Source organism: Trachinotus anak, unplaced genomic scaffold (assembly GCF_046630095.1).
Source record: "Trachinotus anak isolate AG129_WGS33_773 ecotype Australia unplaced genomic scaffold, CSIRO_AGI_Tana_v1 ptg000033l, whole genome shotgun sequence".
Classification (NCBI taxonomy): domain Eukaryota; kingdom Metazoa; phylum Chordata; class Actinopteri; order Carangiformes; family Carangidae; genus Trachinotus; species Trachinotus anak.
The window spans coordinates 3707054-3732184 of record NW_027273884.1 but is presented as its reverse complement, the minus strand read 5'-3'; the positions used below and the strand labels follow the sequence as shown (position 1 = coordinate 3732184).

The 25131-nt window shown below is 39.9% G+C and overlaps 1 long non-coding RNA gene across 1 annotated transcript; it reads right to left on the bottom strand.

Annotated features, from left to right (window-relative positions):
• Positions 1-890: 890 nt before the first annotated feature.
• On the bottom strand, positions 891-9211 carry LOC139614162 (uncharacterized). The gene is made up of 3 exons (XR_011686913.1): positions 8993-9211; positions 4337-4397; positions 891-1932 (listed from the first exon to the last, which is right to left on the bottom strand). It is a non-coding gene; the product is annotated as an uncharacterized lncRNA (long non-coding RNA).
• Between the last annotated feature and the right edge of the window lie 15920 nt (positions 9212-25131).

The following is a 25131-nucleotide window of genomic DNA, read 5'->3' as shown; positions in this document are numbered from 1 at the left end:
TAGGTTTCTGTTGTTGTTAGTCGTCACTAGGAATAGGGGTGCTGCTTCGTGTCCTTTTGTTTAGATAGGGAGTGTAGATAGGCTTTTCTTGTTTTGTTTTATTGTAGCTCTGTGTGTGAGACCTCAACTCAGTTAGTGTCCTCTTTCTGTTTTATTCTGTTCTTTGATTTAGCAGCACCTGTTTTGCCCTGTTCCCCTCTTTCTGTTCATACTCATCATCAATTGTGTCTTTAATTTGTGTATGTACAACTATTGACACATCTTGCCACTAATAGATTTGGCTCAACCAATACCACCGGTTTTATGTTGCTTCCCCTTTCCCCTTTACCGAGCTGGGTTGTAACATTATCTAACAGCATCGTTGGGCCACTCCCAAGCTGAAACTGATCTGTTCATAAATCCAACAAGCACAACATGACTGACAGTGTAAGAGTTGGCTGTAATTGTTTTTTTCTCCTGTGACGAACACAGCATATGGTCTATCACATTTTGAAAATAAAAGAAGTCATTCCACTGACTAAAAGTTCTGCTTCAAAGTAAGAGTGCAGTGGAGTCAAAAGTACAAGATTTGTTTGTGTGTAGTGGAGTGAAAGTCAGTACTCCACTAGTGCTCAAGTAAATGTTCTTTGTTACTATTCACCTCTGACTATTGATAAGTGCTTCACACAACCCCTTGTCAAATAACCCGAACTATCACTTTAAGGTTAGCTTACATATTTCAACTTAAAAACAATATCTGCTGCGGAAGACCCTGTGAGATGGTGGAAAGCAAGTCAGTTCAGCTACTGAGCTCACACCAGATCCATCTTAGAGGCACCTGAGAAAACTCCATGTGCTGATGAAGCTATGTGATACAGTAGAAAGTTGTGGAAAGATGGTAAGTTGACCTTTATTTGGGATTTAGTCACATGTCATACCTATTTTGTTTTAGCAGAAAACTAAGAACACTTTAATATCTAAGTAAAACTATACTGTTTGCTGTCTGATGTGCAGATACAGAGACTCAACTGCTTATTAAAAGAAAATTTAAAAAAAAGAAAGCGTGTAAATGAAATTCACATTCAGCCACATGCTTCTCACATGAGTGTAATTAGTTTTCACCTTTTTGGAACAGACTATCAGAGAGCCATACAAACAAATAAATAAATACACAATGGCACACACACCGTTATTTATTGATTTGCGTTCTGTTATGAACTCCTGGTTTGTCAAGACATAAGGATTACTGTGAACTTATGAACTCCTTGTTGCGCAGTTGATATTAAATTTTCTTTTTGCAAATGTCACATTTTTTTTGGTCATGTCAAAGGGGGACTAAATGCTGACTGACAGCCAGGGATTTTCAGAGATTAAAAGGAGAGACAGAAATACAAGAGAAGTCATGCATCACTTAGAAATGCCAAGGGCAATTCTTTTCTGGTTTGATATGGAGAGCCGATGAAATCCTTTTGAAGTGGACTGTGCTCTAAGTGAAGCCTTTATGGGAGAACAGAGGCATATAATGAAATCTGCCAACCGAACAGCTCACAAGAGCAGTACAATGTTTCATTTATTGTCATTGGTGCAATTCATTAAACTCACATTGAAATCATTAATGTTGTTAATTCATGATTCTTTCTTTTCCCTGCATGCTATCTAGAATAACATGTCAGAGTGGATATTAACATGTGTATAATGACATGTGTGCAAAGCACCACTTTCCTTCTGCGAGAGCCATGCGTGACCCACAGAGACGATCCTTTGTGACAGGGACCTCGGCTCTGTGCAGGCCTTGATAAAACATTTATGGGAGCCTGGTGGGGTCACCTTGAGATCGCTGCTCGATGTCTGCCTGCACAAGCCGACTCCTTGTGGGATTGCATTAACATCACTTTTTCATCACGCGGGTTCATGAACCGTTGTAAGTCTGATTCTGAATTCTTAAACAAGGAGCTAATGGACAGAGGTGCAAAAAAAGGAAGAAGAAAAAGAAAATACAATTTTTGTCTACTCGTCTACTCTTATCTAATATCAATCATTGCATTATTATGTAAATTAACCACCTAACAGTCAACAGTCAGACAGCATATCAATGTTAATTTTGACAAATTAATAATAAACAATTTTTTATTTAGTCATAGTTCAGTTTTAAAAAATGACATCAGGGCTTCTAGTCATACTTTTTGCTTTTACTTCAATTTCCTGGTTTAAGATAGTAACCACCTCTCTCAGCTCACTCCTGGTACTCATTAATACTCCCCCCCCCCCCCCCCCCCCCCCCCGCCGATTCTGTCCTTTCTCCACTGGTTGTATTGACATCTTCCTTCCTTTCCCTTCTCCCCTCTTCTCTCTCCTTTCCTCTGCCTATCCTCCTGCCACACTATGGCCAGGGCATAATTATAAAAGGATTGTTAAGATTTTGCATGGATATGAACCTGTTTGAAACCCTCAATTTCTGTGTAACTTCTATGAGAGTGTGTGTGTATATGTGGTCCATTTTAGCTGGATGGTCCAGCTAAAAAGGACCAGCACCTAAATTGACTTTTTAAATTTCAACTTTTTTATATGAAAGGGCTGTCAAAATAAATCAGAATCAGAATCAGAATCAGGTTTATTGCCAAGTATGTTTTCACGTACAAGGAATTTGTTCTAGTGAATGGTGCAGAGCGCACCAAAACACCGAGGCAGCCATCTGCGGCGCCATTTAAAAAGGAGGAATGGGGAAAAAACAAGTGGAGAGGAGAGGAGAAAAAATAACAGAACCCAAACTATACTCCTGGGGGGGGGGGGGGGGGGGGGTACAGTGTGGGATTCGGGAAAAAAACCTCAGCAACATAGGCATATATAAACAAACACATCTTACAACACAGTGACTCAAGACAATTTGCTCCAGGGGAGGGGGGAAAGGGGGGAGGAGGTGATTCCAGTGCAGACAGGCAGCCAGCCGCAGCCGCTGCCATTAAGGCGCAGCTATCGGACCCCGCCCGCCGCGCTGGATGGGAGGAAGTGGCGAAGGCGTGGGATGGGGTTGGGTTGTGAGTTGCATATATACATGTAAGAGGTGTCCGTGAATGTGTGTGTGTGCATAGGCCTGGGGAGTCGCTTCGTCTAGTTCACAATCAGTGCCTCAGTTCGCAGGGTGTCATCGCGATAACACAGCAAGTTGCCATGGAGACATCCTTGATCGGTTCCTGGACGGAGTCAACAATCCACAGGTGTCCGTGGAGGGGGGGGGGGGGTAGGAGTAGAAGCGTCTCACTGCAGCGATCTCGTGGGGGAGTTGTTCCAGCACCGGTCTTGGCCAAGGCCGGTGCTGCGGGGGCCGGAACGCAGATTAGATTATGATTGTTTGGGTTAGGGCGAGCAGTCGTATTTCAATAGACACGGCTTACTCTGTTAGTCCATTCTGGTCATCTCCATCCATTCTCCTTTGCAAAGCTGCAAGCTTCTCCAAGATGTGACCCATGTTGCGATTTATGACCACAGTCTGAGCGTTAACAGCTCCTTCCAAGGTGGTTCCCAAGTTGCGGTTCACAATCACAGTCTGAGTGCTTACAGCTTTACTCACTCCATCAATTATGTCGGGCAGCGTGGGGATTTGGACTGCTGTCACCGTCTTCCGAATTTTCCGATACACCAGGGCAATGCCTAATCCAATCAGCAGAAAGCCTGATATCACAGTTCCGAATATATAGAGATCTTCGATGTCCTCAACGGAAAGACTCGCCAGGCACACGACCCTCCAGTCCTCCCAGGAGTCCCTCATGTAGCCAGCGGGGTACGTTCCGCCAGGGCAGACAGGTTCCCCCGAACCTGGGCTTCTCGTCGAGAAGATCCTGTCAATTGCGTTGAGAGACCAGTTGACCAATTCCATGATTTTAGATTTGGAGAACAGTGCGGAGAGAGGCTTCCAAGGTTTAGACAAGACAGGACGAGACGTGAGATGCAAAGCAGGGAAAAAAAGGGAGAGGAGAGAGGGGGAAGATGCGTCCGCCTTCGTTGGGAGCCGGAAGAAGAATTTATGAACATTTTTCCTTTCTTGGTAAGTTTACTAATAATTGCTTTATTACCCTACCCGTCCCCATTGGCTTAGTCTCTGATTGACAGCTCAGTGCCCTGGACATTGTTCAGTGCAGCAAGCAGTTGTTTCAGTTTTTGCTGACATGGTAAATTGCAGCACTGCATTTCTACTACTCACCAACTTTACTGGATCTCTACAAGAAAAATAAAGTCTAAGTATTGATCATGTTTTCTGTGCTGTACTAGATGTTTGTATTAAGTTAGAAGTAGCTTTGGGAGTAGCTTTGCCAGAGACAGTTGAGAAGTGAGATGGTTCACTTTCAGTTATTTCCTGTACCTGTGTGACGTGGGTTTGTCTGCCTCCCCGCTCCTTCAGGAGACCAGCAGCAGGTCTGAGTCTGTTCAATCCAATGGGAGAAGTAAACGTGATTACAGATTATGACCAATTCTTTCTCCTTATACTCACAGAAATAAACATTGGATAAATTTTTCACAAGCCACAGATCTTCAGAAAATTCTGATGTCAAAATGTTGTTTTTAGACTGACTGATCAGAAGAAAGTTTACTTTATTCAAGCCTGTCTCTGGTCTGGTTTCACCGCAGAACCACAGACATTTAGAGTGACTTGAAACCATGAAAGCATGAATTAAAAGGACGTGTGTGCCTGACTGCACCACCTGTTTTCGTTTCAGGTTGGCTATATGAGAGTACTGTATGTAATGATAGCTTTTATTTAAAAAAAAACAAACAAAAAAATAAACATGCTAATATTGGAATCAGTGGAGGCCCAGTGGAGTGGTCTCATTGGTATCATCTCCTTCCTCTGTAATGTAACATAATGAGACCCAGCCCCAGGTAGGCCAGTATATGGTCTACTATAACAGATTATGATCCAGGAAATAGATCATAATGTCACAAGCACTGTAAGTTTCTGTCTATAATCCAAATTAAGAACTGAACAGAACTAAGGTGAATAAATAAATGTATGACTTGCTCCCTGGTGTAGTTTATGGCTGTTTTTTTTCAAGTTACTGAATTGAATTCTGGGATTGACAACTGAAACCTGTCCCTAGACTTGTCTCCCCAACACCTGTAGTTTCGTGGGAATACATCAAAACAACATTCAGGAACGTATCACAGTAAATAATCTTAAACAACAAATTGCTGTGGTTGGTATTGACTGATAAAACACAATGCTTTGTAAGGGTCCTGGTCAAGCTATGAATATAATGTCTTCTGTCTAAGGAGGTTGACACATATGATGCACTATTATCAAGGCTAAACTGATTCATATTCACTCTCCAGCGAGGCTCTGCTGCTGAGTCTGCCAGAGCAGCTGTACAGAGCATGCTTTCATTTTTTGAAGCAGTCGCTGGACAAGGCCAGCACAGATAAGAGTCAGGGACAGGAGTTTGGAGCAGTGCCTGAGCATAGATCAAGAGCATTTTAAATCATAATTCTTTAAAAGGGCCTCTCATTTACCTTTATCAGGTTTCTGTTGGTTATCACAACTGTCAGTCAATTACCATGGTGATCCAATCATGTTATGTACATCCAGGAGCCACTGCCGTAGCTTCTCATCCCGTTCACAGAGAAACAGAAGATGAAGAGTCTGGAACTTATTATTATATCATATATATATATAAAGTGTGGTATGTGCAGAAAACCTAAAATAACTCCTATTATTCCACTTTGGAAATCACTAGTGGGGTGTGAGTGGATGTACTGTATGTGGTGAAGAAGCTTGACCAAGAAATTCTGAACTTCAGCTCTATCGCTGTCTTTTACTGGACATCCTGCAGTGTGTGTGAACTCTGTAATCAGCTATAGTTTATAACAGGAGATGGCTACATCAGCCAGCTGTTCATATGGGTGAGAGCTTTCTAAGGCTAATTTTCAATGATTAATAAACACTATGTAGAGTATGTAACACCATGACTCCAGAGAATAACTCTGTATTATTGTAATAGTTCTCAGAAAAATACTATCTTATTTTTTGTTACTGATTTTCATAATTAACATAGATTTTATATTTTACAGGAATAAATGAGGGTGGTACTTTCACCATTTCACGATTATAGTCATATACAATAATCTTATATTATACTAATATTTTTCCTTGATGTCTTCTTCAGGATATATGGTGTTACACTTAGCCACAATAATAAGCAAATTCAGTATACACAAGAGAGATACAAATTCTAAACAACTACCAGGACTTTCAGCAAGAGCTTGAGGGTAAAAGTTGTTAATATCATAAAAAGAAACTGGGAGATAAATCTGTCTTTGCTGAGACTTACAGTTTACAATCATTGTGTGAAGACTATATAGTATCAGACAGAGGATCCTTGGAGTTGGGGAAAGGGGTGTAAGTGTGCTTTAGCAAAGGACACATACACTCTTACTAATATTACTGTGCTTGGTTCACAGTTCATGCTTATACACTTTTATTCTTTGTTCTTCCACCTAAATTTTGCACTGCTCCACTTTTTAACAGTTTAACCTACCAGTGCCTACTATATACAGTGCATCTGGAAATTATTCACAGCGCTTCACTTTTTCCACATTTTGTTATGTTACAGCCTCATTCCAGAATGAATTAAATTCATTTTTTTACCTCAAAATTCTACACACAATACCCCATAATGACAAAGTGAAAAAAAGTTTGCTTGAAATTTTTGCAAATATATTAACAACTTGATTGGAGTCCACCTGTGGTAAATTCAATTCATTGGACGTGATTTGGAAAGGCACACACCTGTCTATATAAGGTCCCATAGTTGACAGTGCATGTCAGAGCACAAACCAAGCCATGAGGTCCAAGGAATTGTCTGTAGAACTCCAAGATAGGATTGTATCGAGGCACAGATCTGGGGAAGGGTACTGAAAAATGTCTGCAGCACAGTGGCCTCCATCATCCGCAAATGGAAGAAGTTGGGAACCACCAGGACTCTTCCTAGAGCTGGCCGCCTGGCCAATCTGAGCAAGCGGGGCAGAAGGGCCTTAGTCGGGGAGGTGACCAAGAACCGGATGGTCACTCTGATAGTGCTCCAGCGTTGCTCTGTGGAGAGAGGAGAAGCTTCCAGAAGGACAACTATTCCTGCAGCACTCCACCAATCAGGCCTGTATGGTAGAGTGGCCAGATGGAGCCACTCCTCAGTAAAAGGCACATGACAGCCCGACTGGAGTTCGCCAAAACGCACCTGAAGGACTCTCAGACCATGAGAAACAAAATTCTCTGGTCTGATGAAACAAAGATTGAATTCTTTGGCCTGAATGCCAAGCGTCATGTCTGGAGGAAACCAGGCACCGCTCATCACCTGGCCAGTACCATCCCTACAGTGAAGCATGGTGGTGGCAGCATCATGCTGTGGGGATGTTTTACGGCAGCAGGAACTGGGAGACTAGTCAGGGTCGAGGGAAAGATGAATGCAGCGATGTACAGAGACATCCTTGATGATAACCTGCTCCAGAGCGCTCTGGACCTCGGACTGGGGCGAAGGTTCATCTTCCAACAGGACAACGACCCTAAGCACACAACCAAGATAACAAAGTAGTGGCTTCGGCACAACTCTGTGAATGTTCTTGAGTGGCCCAGCCAGAGCCCAGACTTGAACCCGATTAAACATCTCTGGAGAGATCTGAAAACTGCTGTGCACCGACGCTCCCCATCCAACCTGATGGAGCTTGAGAGGTTCTGCACAGAAGAATGGCAGAAACTGCCCAAAAATAGGTGTGCCAAGCTCGTAGCATCATACTCAAAAAGACTTGAGGCTGTAATTGCTGCCAAAGGTGCTTCAACAAAGTATTAAGCAAAGGCTGTGAATACTTATGTATATGTGACTTTTTTTGTTTTTTATTTCTAATATATTTGCAAAAATTTCAAGCACACTTTTTTCACTTTGTCATAATGGGGTAATGTGTGTAGAATTTTGAGGTAGAAATGAATTTAATTCATTCTGGAATAAGGCTGTAACATAACAAAATGTGGAAAAAGTGAAGCGCTGTGAATACTTTCCGGATGCACTCTATCAGTGTTACCATTACAACCTCTGCTACCATTACAGTATTAGTTCTGCTGCTGCTGCTACTACTTGGTACTTCACACAGGCACTTCTTTCAGAGAGAGATGCTTTTTTTATGTTTGAAAAGGATGTAAAAATATCTCGTAATTATTACACCCAGATTTCTCAAATGTTCCTCGCATTTGCCTGACACTGTATGAAAATAAATATGTGGAGTCTATGGGCATACAGTAATTTACCATAAGTGGTAGTGTGCAGTGCTGTATGTTCTCTACTTCCCTCTTGTGGTAGGTCGGTGGATAATTTGGGGGGGAGGGGTGACTCACTACCTTTGTTTTGGGTTTGGGGGCAACTCTTTTTTTTTTTTTCTGGCTTGTGATCAAAGGTACTCTATAACAAAAGATGACACATTGCAAGGAGCGCCAGTGGTATGAAATGGTGTACACTTCCTGTCTCCTAAGTGAGCATGGTCGTGATTCAAGTCATATTGTTGTTATTCAAGCATAACAACAATACAAAACAGTAGATACAGTATGAATTTGCACCTGATTTGCACCTGATTTGCACCCGACTCGTTTTTATCTGCTGGCTCAATATGTGTCAAGTTGTGTGGGTGTTAAGTTTCTTCAGCTCTCCCCAAACTTGAAAATGGCTTGTTCAGCACAAAGATTCAGAGACAACTCAATTCCTTTTCTTTTGTTTTTAATTTTTCTAGATGGATGTTGAATGGAATAGGTTGATAACCTTAAAGTTAAACAAAGAAATAAATAAATATATGTATATGTATATATATATATGTGTGTGTGTGTTAGTAAATTAACATAATCCATGTATTGTTTAAACTTAAATAGTCCAAATAAAAAAGGTACAATTTTACTATTGCACAAAAATTAACTACATTCAGCATTAATAAATATGATTAAAGGGCCTGAAATGAAATGCAGAGTCCAGCATTGATATCCTCCTACCAGCTGTGTCTTCTGTGCTGACAATGAGCTGTTTTCTCTCTTGCCTTCCTGCCAGGAGTGAATCCATATGACTGACCTCCACCAAACATTTCTTCCCATGCTCTCCAAAACGGTGTGCAGGTGAACTCAGTCCCCCTATGAGCACTGGCTGCTGTTTCAGGTTCCACTGATACTTGTTACTTTGCCCCCTTCAGGCCTGGAGTACATTTGCAGATTGTGTTCTCTGGTTTTTAACACAACAATATGTGATCAAGTCAGCACAAGATCATATCAGTCTAACAATAGTCTCTCTTTTCCCTCCAAAAACAGTATATAACAATAATAGTATTATTAAGCAAAGAAAAACTTAATTTTTATTTCAGTTTTGACTTTTAATTCATGGTTTTATGCATAAGTCCCTCTAAACTTCTCTGGCTGGAAAGTGAAACCAGACCAACACTGACAAGAGAGAAGAGATCTGTGTCGCGAGATCTCGCAAGAGTGAGTTGCTGAGACAGAGAATAAAGTTAATTTTCTCCTGATCTGTTGGTCGGATGTCTGGTTGTCTGTTGTGATGTTAAAAAAAAATAAAAATAAAAATAATGCACACATTTGTGCTACAGAAGAAAGGAATTGTCCATCACTATTTTCTTGCAGTACGAACAAAAAGTCAGGCTGCACAGAGGAGAGCAGCTGACAGTGAGGGCAAAAGTCTGATCGGTGAGAAAGAAGCAGCAGGAACTGTAAACAAAAGGACATATTATCAAAAAAGTAAAAGACTAACTATTTACATGATTACACCATCATTTGTTTGCAACTTATGGGTTTTACTTTTGAGATGTTTTTTTTTTTGCTGCAGTGAGTTTTATTCTCTCATTGTTAGCTGGCTTGCTTTTTTTCTGTGGAACTGTAGATGAATATACATATTCCACATGATTGTGTAGTTTTTATTTCTCAATGAAAATTCCATTTTATCATTTCATTGGTGACTTTTTGGTTTTTGTCTTAGATTTGTTGTGTATAAAGGTTGTCAAGAAGTATTTTTTGTTTTAGTTCATTGACAAAATGAACACATGAAGCTGGTCAGTCAAGTTTGTTTCTCACAAAAATGTGAGGTTAAAAGAATAAACAGCATGAGAAAATAATTGTTTTTCACAACATAATCCAGTCAGACTAGGCTTTGGACTGACACAAAGTTAAGGGTGACAAGTAAGGGCAAGTTAATCAAACTGAATTATAAAACTATTATAAAAGTGCTGACAGCCCTCTTTCTTTACATAACCTTCAATCCAGCTGGTGCACCTTTAATCACATTCTCAACTATTTGTCAGTTTCTAAACTAAAAAGAACTGTATCTTATTCCTGTCAGTGAGTGGCCACCTGAACAACCATCCTTGGACCATAACAAATTAGCACACACCACAGAAAATGCCAGGTTTATCTCACTGCGTGCGGCAGCAAATATCAGTTTCATTTCAAGGCCACTTTCACTCCAGCAAAGTGGTGAAATGAATTGAGTTCTTATTAAAAGTCAGAACTGATTTAATCAGTAATATCATACACTGCTATTAACCTTTTTTTCATTTTTCTCTTCTCTGCTTTGTGCACATGTATTCACCATATTTATTATGCAGCAGTGGATAATATACTCTTTTCTCTAAAAAAAGACAGCAAAACCAGTGAAGTAAAAGAGTTTAAAGTGGCAACGAAATGTACTGATGCGTGAAGAGAGAATATAGCCATTATTAAGAATTTCAGACTGATGTCTTATCAGGTAAAAAAAAATGTATAAATTAAATTGAAAGAAGTCAAATTGCAAATTTTTGAATATAAATCACATCTTTTGAGTTAATTGTTTTACTCATTGAAACTTTATTTTGCAACTCATACAACTGTAGTGTATAGAGTTCACTATTTCTTCATTTATATTTACTTATATCAGCCTAATATAATCTGATTTTCTTTCTGATACATTGAACACTAACTGGAAGAAGTAACTTCCTTTAGTCTGCACTGGTTTCCTGGCAACCTCATGTTGACACTCAAGACTTCAGGGAGTATATTGGTATAGAGTGCTGCAAGGATGACACATTGTTGTAGGCCAACCTTGAAATTAGCATCACACTGCTGACTTTTACATCGGCTTTTGGATTACTGCAGAAAATAAGATCTGCGACAAACAAAAGTTCATGATAAGTGCACGTTTTGGTCAGCAGGATAATCAGCATAATTGAACACAATTTTTATGATTTTTGAAGCCTTAATACAATCAGAAATAGTAGAAAGCTAATGTTAGGGTATAAACGAACTGCAAAAGTTTGCAAAAACTTGAGTACAAACACAACGGACGGGTGAGTAGATCGACAAGATGATGTTTATTGTGCATGACAACCTCTGTAGTCTCATTTAGCTACGTCTTAGCCACCAATCTTTTTTTAAGAGATACAAAAGCTTAAAGAAATCAGGACAGGAGTATTCATTTACATATTTTCTGTCATAGAATACAATGTGAAAATGTCTTGAGTCTGTGTTAACCACAGACCTTATTTCTGTCATCTGGCAAAAAACCCATTCAAAAAAACTCCATAGACTTTGGAATGAGAGAACTGGAAATGCTAAAATGCTAACTTCTTTCCAGGTTTTAAGACTCATTCCTGTAGCACTCTATTGGCCAGGAAATATGGTGGGACATTACCCCTAAATGTCTGTATCCCGGGAAAAAAAAAAGAAAAAGAAAAAGGATTAATTAGTAAGCATTGTAGAAGAATCTTCACATCTCCCAAAAATGTCAAACAAGTCCTTTAAAGCAGCATTCATTGATTTTCAGCCACTTGGGGACAACATAACAAGCTGAAAACACAGTGTCTACCATGTTATCCTGTAATTTGTTATATTATAGCAAACATGTAAGCAAAATCCAGCAGCTACAAAGCAGCATCAGCATTCATCTGGAGTCATGTTTCTGTCTGGCCAACCAATGTAAGTCCATTAATGACTCTCCTTTTATGCTGTTCTGATTTTCACCAACTCCTGAGGGGAGTATCTGGCTGTTTAGCTGCTAAAAGCTCCATTATGTTCACCAGCTAGCCACTGATTTTGATGCCGCAAAGGTTGCAGTTTTTCCCTGAAGACAGCTGCCTGCTTCTGACAGAAAGGTGGTTGATGAGATCAGAGATTGCGGGCCAGCAAATCAAATGAATAATCCAAAATATACTAAAAGGCTGGGTTCATCACAAGCTACTGCTTTCAAAACTGCATTATTCATCCTTTAGTAATATAAAACATATGGATTAATTGACCTTTAAATGGACTTTCATTATATTTTAATCCTATTTCCTTTTAACACTCAGAGTAGATCAGTGTTTCCCACAGGTTGAGAATTGAATTGTGGTGCTGGGTGGCACCTTGTGTGATGTGTATGCAGTTTATAGAAGGAACGTGTAGGTTATTGTCTGTAGGTAGAATTCACAGACGTCCTTTAAATGCCACATGTGAAGACTCTCGGTGGATGACACCTCACATGCGGGCTATAGGTGGATGCTAGGCAGCTGCACACAGAGAAGCCACTTGTCCCCACTTAGTCTCTGCAGCACACACAACAGTTTTAAAAGAGTGAAATAAGGCTTTCTAATGTAAGATTTACCAAAGTTAAAGCCGAGTGATTTTAGATACCTGAATGGGTATTAATCAATCTGGGGGCTGTCCAAACAGTGTAATTGCATTGCAACTCCAAATCAGGTCACATTGCACAAATGATTACAGCTAATAATGAAAAAAATATTACGCAATCAGTGATGAAAATGCAAATATGGCACTGATTATTAAACTCAAAATGTGACGATGCCTTAATCAGCAAGGCTGCTAATCTTGAACTGGTCAAGTTTTATCTACACTCACACCACACAAATGATATTATAACAAGGTTTTAAAGCTGAGTAATAGTTACGTCACTTAAAATAGGCTTAGAAAGAAGAAACCACAGCTGCAAGCACTCTATGTTCAACCTTGTCCATACAGCAAAATGCCCAAATCTGGAGAGTTTTGCAAGCTCAAACACAGCAGATAGAAACTCAGCCTCTCCAGAAGTGACAGTACCGCCTGACAAAAACTGTGCAGCTTCACTTCTCAAGTCTTGTGTAAATTTGTGATTGCTGTCTGTAGTCTGTAGTTCTTACTGGCATGACTGAGGGCTGACTTTTTTTATGTTACGTTTTCTTTAAAGACAGCAAGTGTGTTTAGTTTGTAATAGTTTTTTTCTTTATTTGGAGGCCAATGTGTGCTGAAAGGCTCTTTTTATTGTATCTGTTTTTAGCTCTGTCTTCATAACAGCTTCTTCTTTACACTTTTTTCAACTATCCATCTTGTTCCAAAGTTTTGCAGACAATCCTACACTAAATAATTCAGCTTAGGCCTGAATAATATGCAAAAAACATCAAATTTCAATTATTTTGGCAGATATGAGTCACGATTTCAAGTGGAATAGTCATTTTTGCTTTTCATTTTCACTGATATAAAATTAAAAATGGTGATGATGTGATTTTTGCTGGGGCTTGTGCCAAACAAGCATCTTCTTTTACAACTGGAGAATATGACTTGTAGGCTTGGGCATCTCTGTAGCACCACAATGCTTATTTATAGTATGTCGTTTGATTGTCAGCAAAAAATAAATTGTTGCTCCTGCTGTTTGGATATTGCACTTGGCCATATTGTGATTTTGATAATATTTCAATTAATTGTGCAGCCCTGATTCCTGATTCGGCTGGTTACATGAATGGCATATGCATTAAACCAGTAGGCCTTAACTACCGCTGGCTTCAAAAGTGGCCTGTTTGAAGAAGAACGTGAGTCTGTTTATACTCCTTAGGGCTGACAAACAGTAATGTTCACTGCGATAAACAGCGGGGCTATGGCTATTTACTGACACTTCCCCCACAAACACTCACAGTGGAGAGCCTATCAGCCACAACACAGGTACCTGCACAGTAACTCTCTCAAAGGGACATAAATGAGGTTATTGTGACTGTCAAAGCTGCACCAGACTCCCTGCGTGCCCATCAGAGGAGAGGAAAGTCCAACAGTAGTGTCTCATGGCTGCTTGTCTCTGACTCTACTCGTGCTACACTGACCCGTGGTCAGTCTCCCTTTGTTCCCTCAGCCTCTGTGTCACACACTACGTAGCCACAAGGCCAGGCCTCCTGCAGTCGCTGCCCCCCTCCCTCCTCTCTTGCATTGCTACTCTAACAACATTAACGTTGTTGTTGTCTTTTGTCTGCTCCTGTGAGGAATCACCAAGCGGATGTCCATCTGCATATTTAATTTGGCATAGGTTTTATGCCATTTCCTGACACAGCCCGGGTTTGAGGGAGCCGAAGATTGAACCACCAACCTGGACAACCTGCTCTACCACCCCCCACAACTATACAAAAATACAAGGACATTTTAAACCATAAAATGTATCAAATTACCATTAATTAACGATGTCAGTTATTTCAATAAACATCATGTGATTTACAAAATAAATGTCGTCTTAGACTCTGTTAACAAAAGTATTGTTGCCATGAGCTTATTACTACTACTCATAATACTCAATAATAATAATAATAATAATAATAATAATAATAATAATAATAATAATAATGGAATGGGTTGAACACTTTGATGAACATTTAGCCAAGATGTTCTGTATCAACATGTTGTCTGATATGATAATACCAAGCACAACAGACATTATTTTTCTTACAATAAAGTATCATAGTTGCTGTTGGGCCATGTAATCGGGTGGCTTGGAGTTAAAAGCTGGAGGAGGAACCCAGTTGGTGACAGTGGGCTGTTCGGCAGCTTTGAGTGCTGTGTGTGCTGTAAACAGCTATGGTGTACCGGGTTCGGTAGTTTGTGACTTGAGCTTTACCTTGGTCTTGGTTCTCAATTAACACCTTGTTTTATCTCCGTTGCAGGCAAATCGGCCTTTTCCCTCCGAAGAAGTCCGTTTTCCGTAGGTGTTTCTATTTTTTGTATACCTCTGCTTTCCTCCTCTCTTTTTCCCTGGGTTTCGATTTGTTGTGTGTTACTCCCCACATCCCCTGGCCACATCGGGACATAACAGTCTCATATGAATAATAGTCTTCACTACTTCGCAAAATGCAAAACATGAGACACACTGATTTTATGAAAAATGTACTGGGTGGGTTGGTCCTGTCAATAAAAACCTGGCTGGTGGTGCTTGTTGGTCTTTATCAAGCTTGTCCAAATAATCCTTGTTTCTCCACTAACAAACAGCATCAATCTGAAGTTAAACATGTCCTCTTAGGGATTTATTTCAAGACTTTATTGAATTCTGGATTTATTTTAATCTTCAAGACTTGGCTAGGTTCTAAACCATACATCAGAACTATTAGTCAACAGCCCATGTGTTATATTTGTATAAACCTAGGCCTGCTGCTGTCAGAAACCTCACTAAGCACTATTATATATGGTGAGTTTGGCGTGACAGAGTTACATCGAGCAGGGCGATCATGCCATTAAGTCAGAGGCAGATGTGAGTGGGGGGATCGTACAGTATGTTGTTATAAATTACTAATTTCATTTTGTTGGAACATTGGTTCACATGAGAACCTCATACTTAATGCATACTGTAACATATACTAAAGGAGCTGTGGGACAGACACCCTGAGAAGGAGAACCCAGATTTCTCTGTTAGTATTACTGTTGTCAAAGTGGTTATAATTTTGTAAGACTACATAGTGTAGATGTGTTTGTATATTATGTCAAAGTTTTGTAGTTGTTGTATTTTACTTTTCCTCTTGGGTTTTCATGTGTGAGACTGGCAGAGCTGCACAAAACCAACATTTGAACTCCTCACTGCGCTTCCACTGTGACTTTGGTAATGGCATGTTTTTTTTTCTGGCTTTTATATCAGTGTTAATTCAATTATAATATTGAAATTAGTTAGATTATGACATAATTGTGAGGCTCAAAGGATGAGGCAAAGACAACCCAAGGACCCTCCAATTCAGTAAACAATGTTATTCTTGCAGAATTTCATCTTTCTAGAGTGAAATTCATCCATAATTCATAATGAGATTCTCTCTGATGCCGCGTAGTCAGCTTTTCAGACATATTCCATCGGAGTAATGAAACATTCAGACAGCTCGCAACACCCTGCACACTCACTGAAGGACACAAAACACTTACCCTGTGTCTCTGTGTTGTTGTTTGCACAACACACATGTAGCTTATCAGTGCACATGGGCACACAGTGTGTTTGGGCATGTTTGTGTGCATACAGTGCAGAAGGTGTGCAGAGCAGTAATTACTTCATGGTGACATTATTATTCAGAGTTCTATAAGTGTTACTATACAGTATATGCTTCTGTGCTGTAAAACACAACCCACGCAATATGTAATTCCTCTGACTGTAACTCCATTAGTATTGCTTAAAAAAATTATAAATGAAATTACAGTGTAGTTATAGTCTGCAATACAGATTGTGTTATCTGCTGAGATTTGACAATTGAAATTTGGTCTCATTGTAAAGTTCTCAAAGGAGTTAATAGGGTCAGGGATCACGATCCAAAAATCATGGAGGCCACTGGTTTAATCTTAAGCAGTGCATTGTGTGTTATAACCTTACCACATGTTTTATGTAGAATCCTAATGTGTGATTATAGCTGTCAGATAAAAGTTGTGGAGTAATTAGCACAATATTTCCCTCTCAAATGTAGTGGAGTAGAAGTATGACACTTCATATAGTAACACTTGTTTTGTTTTTATTCAGTATTTCCACAATTTAACACACGACACAAAAGACAACACAAAGTGAGGCTAGAGAAACACATTTAGCAACACTTTTAAATTAACAACATTTTCCAGTAGACAGCACATTTTAATGAACTAAATTAAGCTTTCCTGAACCCTGCTTCACATTTTGTCATTGTAAGCTTTTGTATTGCACTGTATGATAAAACAATGCAGTAGAAAATCATGTCAAACTATATGGTGACCATTCTAAAAAAAAAAAAAAAAAAAAAAAATACCTTCCCAGCAAATGGAAACCCTAAATTGTAGGAACTTCTTGGTGCTCATTCACATTAACCAGGGCTGTTCTCAATCTGGATCTTTTCCCTTAGAAATTTTAATGGCTCACCCTGAGACACCAATTTAAATTTGCAAGTATTATTTGAAAATTAATAACAGCTATTAACAGTGTCAATCTGTTCACTGGCTGTGTCACACAGTGTTACATGAATACTGAGCAAAAGCTGAAAGAAACAAAATTTCCTGTCGCTCTATGAATAATTGGAAAATGTCAGCGCTCATACACAAACCATATCCCACTCGCAGATGATTGAGATACTCTCCAACGTAATGTAGATGTTAATGCCCTTTTAAGTGCAGAATTGTGGTGAGTAGAAATCGATAAACCCAGCTACGTGCCTGTCCAAACCACTTCAGCTTGATCCCTCTTGCTAAGGTTACACTTAGATTTACAAACTCTCTGTGCTTCACGGGAAAAATTTCAAAGTAAAACTACTTCCCTGTCAACTGTTTATGTTTTGGGAATTGCATGCAGCCAGCATCAAGAAAAAATGTTGTAATCTCAGGTTCTGGACACAGCCTTCCTCAGTGCGTTTTATTCAACCATATTCTCTTTGTTTATTATGATTTAGAGATGTAGTAATATGAGGAGCAGATTTTTACTGTCTCATAGCTAAAGAGCAATGTTTATTTATAGATTGCTCATGAACTGAACAGATTTCCAGTATGCAATTATCACGGCCCCCACAGGACTATTGTAAGACTAAATGATTTCTAAATTGTGTTCTGTGGACTAGGGAGCATTTATCATGTTAAAAAGATTGCTCTCTTTCATGCTTTCCCCCTATAATGGATATTTGAAGTTGAGGCAGTCTTTTACAATAATGTCTCCGTCACTTTCCATCTCCTCTGCCAGATATTTATGATACCCTGTGAGATTGCTCATAAATGTAGTTGTTTTCATGAAAAGTCAGTTTGCCTTCATCCCAGAATGGCTGTGAGCAGATGTCCAGCCGCATTTCCATTAAAGACCTTGGTGAGCCTCTGACATTGTCATTGTCAATGTCTCCCTAATCCTGGATTTTATAAAAGATGGACTCCTCACTTCTCCTTCCTCATGAAGGTTATTCACTTTTTTTATGTGGCAGTTACTCGCAGATTCAGTGATTCAGCAAAAATGGTGAAATAAAAATGACAGTAACTTACATCACCTTCAAGCTGTGGACCAAATGCTTCCACCAGTGCCATAATATTAAAGGTTAACTTTGATCATGTCATCTTGAAACTCCGCCAGCAAAGCTACCACCTGAATCCCATAACACCCCCTGTTTTATGAGGGTGTCAACAGTCATCCAAGTAATCATTTACTACTGAGTGTCTGAACACCTCCATGCAGGAAGACAAGGGGTTCAGAAATGGACTCATTAGAAGATAAAGAACTTACCTTTCCCAGGCTGACAGGATAGCCTTTCAGGGGACGTACCTATCCGTCATTGTTCAAATATTTTAACAAGAGCCTGTACAAGTATCTGCAGAGGGCAGTGCTTCCACTGACTGTATGATTAACATGCTTTTTTTGCCATTGACAAGGTCTGAGATATGTAAAAAAAAAAAGTACTAATAGTAAACAGTACTTGAAGCTTTGCAGGGAGAATCTTCTAATTACTTGGACTTGGACTTACTTGAGACTTGATTTGAACCTAGCCTGAAGTACTTTTGTCTTTACTTGGACTTATCTCAAATCACTTTAGACCTGACCTGGACTGAACCAATCATCAACATCATCATCATGATGTTGAACAAATACTGAAGGTTGTGGTTAAAAAAATATAGTCTACAAGCTTGAATTACTGGGAAGACATCTCACTTTGTTAGTACGAACTAAAGATCACTCAGTGAGTCACAAACTATCTTTGGCAAGTGTTAACGGTGTTGTGCTAAGGATACACAAACTGACAACAGCCAAGTTTAATTTAGACCTGAAGCTGCAGGTAAAGTTTTCTACACTTATTTGCTAATGATTATTAGAATCGGAGCTTGATGAACCTGCATATCTTTCCAAAACTGTTCAGAACTCAGTCAGTCACAACTGCACCCAATCTTACTGCCACTTGTAAATTTTCACTGCCTTATCCAGTGGGATAGTACAAAAAGCTGGCGGGTCGTCTGGCCTGCTTTGATCTCAGCCAGCAGTCCACAGCAGGACTGCACCTCTGCAAAGTTGTGTAATTGCGACTTTATAACATTTCACAAGAATCTGAAGAAGTGGCAGCAATAATTTTGCAGCGGTGGCCCACTCAGATCATCTCAGATGACTTGAGACTTGGCTTGGACTCATCACAGATAAAGTGAGTCTTGATTTGAGTTTAGTGCAGATGACCTGGGATTTGACTTGAATTTAGGACTGTGCGATATGGTTAAAGAATTAAATCTCAATTTTTTTTCCGTGTTCTGGAGGATTCACGATTTTATATCGATTTTGCTCTGCCTACATGAACTCAAGAGAAAACATTGCTCCCATTCCAGCGGATGCTTTTGTCACAGGTGTTGGAATAGGTTTGGTGTTCTGCCACTTTTTGTTTTAACAGCACTTTTACAAACTCTGCACAAGCACGGTAGTCTGTTCCAGGTCAGACCTTGCAAAACCAAATCATGTCCATATGACTGAAGTAACATGAATAACTTCTTTTGGTATTTTTTTGTCGTCTTTTGCAGCTGCCATAGCTCACACTTCTTGTTTGTTTACCCAGAGGAGCTCAGACATACAGGGGTGTCTGGGAAATTGCACCAACCACTGCGCTGTGGTGACTCCAGAGAATTACTCACGCTGGCTCATAAATGACAGAGGAAGCATTAATCTCGATTTTGCGATTTAAGCATTTTAAAAATCTTTTACAAACAAAAACTGGAATTAATCAAATTAATTTGATTTATTGCCCAGCCATACTTGAACTTATCTAAGATGACTTGAGACTTCATTTGAATTTATTTCAAATGACTTGAATCTTGACTCTGATGATTTGAGACTTGAGTTGAACTTATCTAAGATGACTTAAAATGATTTGAACTTCTCAGATGACCTGAGTCTTGACCTGGACTTACCTGTCTGGTTCAGTTTATAAGTATTCTGCTGAGCTGTTATGAGTCAGTTAAAATGCTCAAACTGTCAAACTGAGTGTTTGACTTGGTAACTCAATTACTACACTGAATTAGTGCCAGTATTCCCCCTGAACTATAACTGACTGCAGAACCTCATTCCTATGCTGAACAAGATATCCACTCTCTACCATTCATAATTCATGCAAACATGATGTGCCTGCACAATTTCCACTGCGGAACATACTGTACAAGCAGATCGCATTTACTTGTTGTTTTTTTCTTTCAGCTAATTTTAAAGACAAGCCACCAACATCAATTACTCTAACTTATACATCTACATCCATAAAACAAAAGCTTCCTCTGGCTCCTTTGAATTAACTGCAGTTAGATAAACTTAGCCAAACATACTTATGAGAACATGCATTATGTCTCAATCACTCTGGTAGGAGACATGTTTAGTTTACACAGGCTCAGAAATAATTTACAAGTCAACAAAACCATGGCTATAAGCAGTATTTACTCTCACAATTAGCCTACCGCTTGAGTCATGCCTTTCACTGGTAAAGAAATAAAACTGCGCTCAGCCAAAACCTTTTTATTCACGTTAGTCTTTCAACATCTGAAATTCACTGACTGGGTGAGCAGGTCACATCTCTTCAGTGACCCGTGTGTGATTATACTGTACCAAAGACATGATGCTTATAATGCTCATTCAGACTTGCGACACAACCACACCAATAATCACAACTCTTTTTTTTTTTTTTTTTAAGATATTTTTTGCCTTTATTGATAGGACAGTAGAGAGTGACAGGAAAGGGGCAGTGAGAGAGGGGGAATGACACGCAGGAAAGAGTTGGGCCCATCGGGAGTCGAACCGGCAATCAGCTGCTAAGAGCTTCCTAACCACTCCGCCAATAATCACAACTCTTAATTAAATTCCACATCAGGTGTCATTAAACAGCTCTGGTGGCTCATGTTTCTCATAAAAAAAAATGTTTGTGTTCATTGGAAAATATAGTGGCTTTATGCATGTCATTCTTTTATCTCTTTGAAGTTAGTTTTAAGGCTCTTAACTCTGCATTCCCACACATTCTCCTGTGGCTGCGTTCACCCACATTTCAAAAAGCTTTTCAACAGCCTGCTTATGACTTTTACTTATTCTGAAGCAACATGCTGAATATTTATGTAGTCTTTCACCTTACTCTCCTCCCACTGAATATCTGTATTGCACCTGTCCTTCATCTTTCCTCATGAGTTAATGCAGAGTCGTAACAAATGTAATATTGGAGTAAAGGACACATAGATCCAACACAACTGTTCACACAGGAGTCACTTTTAGAGCTACATTAAATAAACAGGGTTAAATATGACGCGCAAAAGTCAGATTGGGCTCATTTCCTCTGCTCTGTGAACATAGCCGAAGAGATGAGCAGGCAGTCTGCCATGCAGCATGTGTTGCCTGAGAATGATATAAAAAGCCATTATATAAACTGTGACTTTCATTGACCTCTGTGGGTGACCAGTGGGTTGCAACACCATCCATAGATCTGTGGCCCAGTTTGCAGTGACCTGTCTTTAACACACTCAATAAAGTCAGAATGGAGAGGCTCATTTCAGAAGAGGGCCAGATGGAGTGTGGCCAAAACACAGCACACTAACTCAGTGACTGCTGAACGAATGTGTCATGATTTTATTTAACCATTTAGGAAAAAAGGATCTCTAATATAAACTGACTGGAACTGTCTAATGCAGCTCAGTGACCTTAGAGGCATCGTGATGGTGATCATAAGAGAGTCACAGTGCCAACACTTTCCCTCAAGCTTTGAGCTGCCAGCCAATTAGTGCGCTGCTTCCCATGCACAGAACCTGTTGACAGGTTAACCCAAAAATAACTTCACCGTGAAAGGACAAGACAGGTCCTTTAAGAGATAACGGCTGTGCAGCATGTGAGTGGAAGTCAGTGTGAGGAGATCATATACAGGGGCTTCAGACCCCTCCACCTTTTGCACATTTTATTGCGTTGATTTAAATGAAAACAGATTAAACTGACATTTTTGCCCACCTTTTGAGACAAATTAAGGAACCCCAGCATATTAGCAGGAGACATTTCACAATTTTCTGTTAAAATCCAAGCAGCAACTTGGACTGAAAAATGAAGTCAACACAAAATACTAAAAACTGCAGTTCTTCAAATGTCTCCAAAAGTGACTCACTGCCCATGGACTCTCATATTAAAATGTCAACCTCACAGCGGAAATAAACATGTTTACAGCCTGACACAAAAAATGATTTTAGCCTCTAGAGCTAATTTCCCCCTTTGTGACAACTGTAGTGGGGGATGAATTTTTAAATAACTGACCTGTTTAAATTTCATCAGGGCTTAGTTTTACATAATTAAGGTTGTGGCTGCTTTCAGTGACGGGTGGGTGAGCGTATGTTTGCCACAAACCAACATTCACCGAAGTCTGAGCTCCACACACGCCCAAACCTCTTTGCTGGGTGTTAGACGGAGTCAGACACTGCCAAGATGGCGACAGTGGAGCAGCCCACTCTGAGCTTCAAAACCACTCCTCAAAAATCTATGAGTGATGTCACAGAGGCTGCATCCATCTTTATATATAGTCTATGTTCAAATCCTAACTATACAGCTCCTCAGGTGAGCCTCCGACGGAAACAGGAAGATTAGCTCAGGCCTCCTAAAAAGCCCACTCAACCAATCAACTTACAGGTCTGTAGTAAATAAGAACTACAGACCATCTTGTGACGGGATCTCACCAGCCTGTCAACATGTTAAAGTTCCGACCCATAGGTGCCCTGGTGGCTCACCTGGGCTCAGTCCTTACCGCAGTGGCCTGGGTTTGAGTCCAACTCAGGCTCTATGCTGCATGTCACCCCGCATGCATGTCTTTCTCTCTGTCTCTATCGTAATAAAGCCAAAAAATAACTTCCGACCCGTGAGTATGCAGCAGTTGTTCCTACATTAATACTACAAATACTCAGCACTCATGGGTCGGACAACACTTATCTGTGAACTCAGCCGTCTTGTTGATCTCCTGTACACACCTCTAAAGTTTCCTGACTGCATCGTTCATGTAAGCGATGCTATCACGGTAACAAAATGTGTCCGTATACAGACATAGCTCCTAATTAAGCTCAATATAACCTCTTCTGTCTGTAATCCTGGGCCACAGGTGAGTTTGCTGTAACAGCGTGCATGTGCAAAATGGAAATGTGCAGTGTTTAAAACATTGTGTTCAGAAAGACCTGCAGCTTGTTTTCCAGGGACGAACACTTGACCCAAATCTGAAGGTAAGAATAAATGTGTCACAAGTTAAAAAAAACAAGCTGTTAAAAATTGATCATGAGAGTCCTTTAAATAGCACACAACTTATTAATGAGCTGACACTGTTAAAACTCTACGGGGAGCTCATCACACGGCTTGAAAATGAAGACGTTAGTGCACTGGTTGTTGTTCTTGTACTTGAACATGTGGCCTTGTCTCGATTTATATTTTAGCAAATGAAACTGAACATGATTATTATACATAAGTGTTAAGGATAAAATATGAAATACTTTATTAACTATGTACAGGACATACATTCCCAAAGAAAGCACAGTGGGGCATTGTGCATATTCATCAGAACAAGGCTGGGTGTTCTCCACCTCCACAGCCTCAGCACTCTCATCTGCATTAGTCATGACTGATGCTGGAGAGGAGACTGAATTGGGCAATTGTACTTTCACATGATTTAATGAAGCACATAAAGCATAAATGTTACACAGATATCACATTCATCAGAAATTGGATAAAGAGTTCAAGGAGAGAGGGGGTCTAGTGGGATCTGGGCTCTCACTGCAGGGGAGGAAGGATAGAGGAAATAGTGACTTTTCATTTCCATAGATGATTTGTCTGGTAATGGGTTCGGTGGGACTTGATAGTGACAGCAGTGGAAGGTCATCTCTGATGTGCTGAGGATGTAGCAAATATTTGGTTTTAAAGATTGTCCAGGGATCCCCAGGATGAAAAAGAAGAGGACGTCTGTGACTTGTTTCACTCAAACCCACACGTGTGCTTCAGAGTGAGGAGGTCAATGATGTGTCAGTGCAGGAAAAACAACATAAAGCATGTGATACAACACTGCAGCCAGTCTGCAGACAAGTGTAAACCAGGGAGTCCTCCGCTTTCTCTCCCCGCTTTGTCTCCCATTTTTTATACTCACTAATCAAAACAAATCAGGATGGCATTCTTCAAGTTGACAGCATATAGCACTCAGGAGAGTTGAGTCATTTGATCTGGATGGCTGGCTGTCCCTCGCCTCTGCCTGTTGCTGGTGGCAAGAGGCTCACAAATCTCATTGTATTAACACTAGCTTGTGTGAGAGAGGGGATTTAGGACTCCGAGCAGAATTCACTATTGACTCTGAGGATGAGAATCGTATACACTGTTTGGGCTTAGCAGACCCCGTGGAGAGATGATGGTCTGTAGGGAGAAGACAGTAACTGGCTGTGTTGTATAGCGTTTAAAGCTTGTTTCATTGAAATGAATGTCTGAAAGACCAGAGCATGAAAAGCAGGAAATACCGTGAACAGACAAGAAACACAACCTTTTTATGGTTTTCTCAACCATCTGGTAAAAGCTTGCTTTGTTGAAAAATGTCTCTAGTGTGGCCTGTTTATAGAGGTTCTCAAAGGTTATGCAATTTATTGGATATAAATACATATAAAAATATCTGACAACTTCATAATAACCTCTTACAAACTATTTTTAAAAACTGTCAGTGTATGGTGAAGTGTAAAGCAAAGGAATATAAAGTTTTCTCTTTATGCAGTGCTGTTAAAATCAAATATGAATTAATATAAAGCAAACTCCACAGGGCACACTTAAAGGGGCTATTTGTACGTTTTCTCTGCCGCTGAATGTGGTTTCATTCCTGGAGCAGGTGGTGGTGATTGTCGCTTGACAAGAGCTTCACCCATTGTTGTGTATACAAGACAAGAGTTTATAATACACCACCATACACTAATAA